The sequence below is a fragment of the Mesoplodon bidens genome, assembly GCF_964165515.1.
Source record: "Mesoplodon bidens genome assembly, chromosome: 1".
Lineage (NCBI taxonomy): Eukaryota > Metazoa > Chordata > Mammalia > Artiodactyla > Ziphiidae > Mesoplodon > Mesoplodon bidens.
Window position 1 is genome coordinate 150,485,470 of NC_138176.1, and position 5,273 is coordinate 150,490,742.

The 5,273-nt window shown below is 38.9% G+C and overlaps 1 pseudogene across 1 annotated transcript; it reads right to left on the reverse strand.

Moving 5' to 3' along the window:
• Positions 1 to 442: 442 nt before the first annotated feature.
• LOC308628538 (ferritin light chain-like) lies at positions 443 to 1,335 on the reverse strand (annotated as a pseudogene). Its single transcript has one exon. The product of its transcript is annotated as a ferritin light chain-like (transcript).
• Between the last annotated feature and the right edge of the window lie 3,938 nt (positions 1,336 to 5,273).

The window sequence follows — 5,273 nt, forward strand, 5'->3', positions numbered from 1 at the left end:
CCATGTCCAGGAGTGGCCCATTCAAGCCTCTCATGTTTTTTTTTCCATTCTCTCTCTTCCTCCTTCTGGCTAGATGTGGACCCCCAGGAAAGACGAGTCCAGAATTTATATTGGTCTCTGAATTGCTGCATGGAACAAGACTTGCCATTGTTATGCACTGAGCTTTCTATGAGTGAGGAATAAAGTGTACTGTCTTAGGCCATTGAGATTTTTTTTTTATATAGTTCATATATTTACCCTAATATAATGAGAATCTCGACTTTCTTTCGTGATTATCTTTTATTCACGTACCTATTGAAGAAGTATATATTGTGTGATATCTATATGTCACAGACGTTGCTAGCAAGTAGAAATATAAGCTAGAAGGTGGCAAACAGGTGGAAAACAAATATTAGAGTTTCGGCATTTCTGCACTGTCCATGGGCCCAGGATTTTGTTGTGAGGCAGTTTTCCTTTTTTTTTCTTTTTTGTTGCAAAAAGCTTTATTATTTCCATTTGGTCCAAGGCTTGGGAGAGGGCTCCAGGGTGGTTAAAAAACTGCCTAGTGGCTGCAGAGCGGGGCTTCAGGCAGAAGCTCTGATGCCAGAGGGGCTCCTCAAAGGCCACTGGGCTCTGGAGGAACCTACTCATGTTTGATGGTGAGCCTTTCAAAGAGATACTTGCCCAGGCCAGCCTGGGGACCAGTCAGCCTGCAGAAGTGGGTCAGCTGGTCACCCATCTTCTTGATGAGTTTCACCTCCTAATCCAGGAAGTGGCTCTTCAAGAAGTCACAGAGGTGGGGGTCTGTGAAGGTAGGACCCAGGGCGCGCAGATCCAAAAGGGCCTGATTCAGGTTCTTCTCCATGAGAATGGTGGCTTCCATAGTGTCCTGGGTTTTACTCCATCATCTTGAGATGGCTTCTGCACGTCCTGGAAGAGGGCATGGCCGCTGCACTGGCTTTGCATTTTCAAGAGATGCTCGGTGCCCTTGGACCTCTCCTTGGCCAATTCTCGGAAAAAGTGGCCTACGCCCTCCAGAGCCACAATGTGGGGGTTGAGACAGAAGCCTAGAGAGAGGTAGGTGTAGGAGGCCCAGAGATGCACGTTGACCAGGAGGTTGACGGCGGCCTCCACCTTGGTGGAGTAATTCTGACGAATCTGGGAGCTTATGGTTGATTGGTAATAAGGAGTTAAGCTCCAAAAATGGTGTTGGCTGGTCCAGGTGACTGAGGATAGCTGAGTGGCTGATTCTGAAGGTTGTGACTGGAAAAAAGGTTGGAGGGTAGTTGGAGGCTGCAGTAAGGGGCGTCCCTGTGTCTGTTCTGTCCACACACTGTTGAAGCAAGAGAGATCCATGGGACCACTGAGTACATTGCTGAGGCAGTTTTCTTGAGCCAAATTCTTTGTCTCCTTGTATTCAAAGAGAATTGAGCACTTCTTTCCTATCTAGATTTATTATTTGTACTATGGAAATAGGCCAAAATTTAAGTTCTGACTCTAGTTAGAGAATACTGTTTTGCAATAGTTATTTGCTTTCAGCTTATATATATTAACTAAAGATTCTGCTTTTTGTAAAATTCAAATTATAAAGAACTCTTCTTCTTTGTCTAAGAGGCTGTCTTTCTTGACACAATATTATTAACCAGACATAAATAAAGCTTTTTATCACTAACCCAGATTCACAGTGCTATAAATAGTTGTAGGTTCTATCCTTATTTACTTTCACTTAGCTTCATTTCTTCTCTTGTTATAACTTATTTGTGCAAAGACTACCACACAACAATGGAGACTTATAATATTTCCAGTGAGATAGTGCCAGGGTAAAAATTACAGGTGATCTCAGGCACAAAAACCTCTTCCTTTTTATGGAAGTAAAATCTGTGATAGATAATAGGAAATAGAGGGTGCATCTGTGGTCAGAAGTTTAGCTATTTCCCATCCTTGACATGAATTTTGCATTCAATTGATGGAACATTCAGATCCAGACTTCTGATATTAGGTTGATGATGAATGTGTGTGGTATTTTACTTCAGAAATAGGTGATAATTTATGAAATGAAAAACTTATGATAAAAAAGCTGCAAAACATTTTAAGGACTAATTCTTCTTGTCATCAAGCAAATGACCTGCTGTCCTGACCATGGTAAATGAAGTCTCCAATAGAATAAATCTGTTGCATTTGATCCCTTTAGTCCAGTGATCCAGAAATTTGGGAGGGAGTTAGGGAGCTATTTGAAAATCTGATAAAGGATAAACATCTTCACCGCGGAAAAATACAGAAACACACCATACTTTATGTATAATTCAGGGGATTCTCGATCTGCCGAGGTCAATGACTCCAATATAATTAAGAATTCCTACTTTTGTGCAAATAGGCTTGGAGAATCTGCCTTTCAAATAAGCACAAGACCTTCCTAAGGCTCAATGGGTCATTATTTGAAATCTCTAGTGGAGTATGAAAAGTAGAACATTCTGCAGCATGAGCCACTGATTCAGTGCTTTTCAAACTTTCATATGCATAAAATTCATCTAGAGATGATCACCAACAAGGGCAGATTCCTGGGCTGCAACTCCAGAGATTTTCATTAAGTCATTCTGAAGTGGGAATCAGGAATCTGCATTTTAAGTACTTAATCTTAGTGATTCTGATGTACATTGCATGTGGGCTACGATCTGAGAAACCCTTTTAAGCCTTCACTTGGAAGTCCTTCAAACCCCTGGCCACCAATACAACCACCTCTCTGCATACACGCTTGGAGCTCCTGTGTGTCCTGCTTTCCACAAAGAGCTTGCTTGGGCTCAGCATCTTTCCTATTTTTTACTCTCCCACAGTGAACAAGATACAATATCCCAGTGAGCAGAGTGTTTTTGCAAAGCTAACATGTTTGGCTGACCTAGTGTAGCCTGCCATTGTCATTAACTGCAGAGGAAATCATTCTTAATCACCCTGATAAGTTTCTTATATAATAACTATTAATAGTTGTTTGAAAGCAATAGAGGGTACCAATTAATGGGAGTTTTGATAAAACCTCTGGAAGGAAATGGAAAGATGGATCTAGTCTTACTCTACATTACTGTTTCTTTCCTCCGTACATGTTTCTTTGGGGAAAAAAACCGAGAAAAGGAAAAAAAAATCAGTATTTAAAATTGGATTGTGGTGAGAAAATGCCCATAGCTAAAGTAATAGTTTTCATTTTACCTTCAGATACAAATTAGGATTTCTATCTTCCAACAAAAGTTTCTTTCTAAGAATTAGATCTAAATTGATATTATGTGTCCAAGAGAGTGTGCACATGACCTAAGGCCTGTCTTTGAATAATAATTCATTAATATATTCATAATTATTACATTATTAAAATGATAATAATTTTGATATTATCGGATATATTTTAATAGAAAATAATAATACAGTATTATATAGTATTAAGGTATTAAACATTAATATAATTATAAATGTGGTGATAATATTATTTACATATTAATAATGATGAATATATTATTAACTTTTTTCCCACTTGTTTTATTTATTATCTATAAATGAAGAGGTACAGCAAAATGAAAACTAAGCATATAAAGCAGATACTTCCCAAGTGTCTAGAGTAGAAGCTACAGGGTTCTCTTACCTGGCATAGAGCATCACAATTCCAGGTTCTTCCTTAGGAACTAACTTACCCAAAGAATTTTCATCTAATAAATCCTTTATCAAACACCTAATGCTCCCTTTATTGTTTAAGTGTGCAGGCTGTCAGATTCAGCTGTGGACTGAGCAGAAACTTGGTTTGTAAATATAATTATGTTTCATATGTCCAAAATAATTAAACCTTATTAATAATCCAGGGGAAAAGAAAAAAGTTCTGCCTTTTGAAAAAAATAATTTTTGCTAAGCATAAATATGTAAAACCTCCAGAAGGTGAAAAGACCTTTAGTAGAAATATCCAAACACATCTAAGAGGCAGAGTCTGGTAAATCAATCTGGAAAAAAGCTAATGAAGATGGTCATTTAAGGAGCATACAATCTCAAAAGTGCATTGTCCATGGCTGTTTTCACATTCCACAGCAAAGCAGAGTTGAGTAGTCCCAACAGGGGCTAAATGAACCTCAAAGCCTAAATAGTCACTATCAAGCCTTTTACAAAAAATATTTGCTGACCCCTCTTCTAAAATTGTATTTTCAATTTGGTGAAGTATTATAAGTAAAACAAAAACTCAGAGTTAAGTTGCTTTAAGCCTATCCTTTTTAAAAGTTTAGTCAATAACACACATCCACCTAGAATTTTATTCCTGAAAATTTTCAAGTAACATATCCCTACCTACATTTTTTTCCCTAAATATATACATTGGTTAATACTTGCACTGATGTTTTGGTGGAGTGTTCATTTCTTCCAGGGAGGCTGAATAGGGAATCATAGGGCCTTTAAATCTGCATTTCATGCGCATGAAAAGACCTTAATCACTGGATACCTAAGAGCCTTATTCCATCTCATGGGCAGCAGCTATTTAAATTTGATGTGTCTGCCTTTGAAACAAATTTGATTTTTAGGTGTTTCAACATTCAATGACTCAAATAATGCAATCCCACTAAGTAAACAGAGCCAAAGGGAGATTTGTTTTAGTGGAGAAGGGGGAAGGATTCTAATCAAGCAGTGGTATTTGCAAAGGATTAGTGGGAGAAATGAACAAATCTCATGCAAGAGACAGCAAACAGCCTGCTTGGCAGGATCAACATCCTACTCCAGGGCTTCTTGTTAGGGGGGACACATTATTTTGTTCCTTCCATTTTGGGAGGAGTGCGACTTCCACTTCCCATGCCAGCAGAGAACATACTGAGAGAACATTCCTGGATCTCCCCTCCTTAGTGGTTCTCCCCACTGGAGGTGGAGTGATTGATCTGATGACTGAGATTAGGAAAAGGGGCTCTGTTTAATCTAACTGCCCCTTCTTGCCTCTCATTGGTTCTATTTCCAAGCTACCTGTCTATAGGCTGAATGTGTTCTCTCTACTCCAGCCCCGCATGTGTTAGCACAGGTCAGCTTCCTATGAAGGAGAGAGGGGCATGGACATCAAAAGTCACTATTGGCCCCTGCTTTACGTTACAGTCACCAATTTTTTGTGAGCAATAAAGGTTGTATTTTGACGCTTTTCTGAATCTGATATCTATTACTCAAATGATTTAGAATACAAAGAGGAGGGTGATTAACTGGCCTCTCAAAACCTCAACAGTTCTTAGTAGAGCTATAGGTTATAGTGGGATGATGATGGCCTATCTTATGCAGATTTGTAGAGATTTATCTGGGCC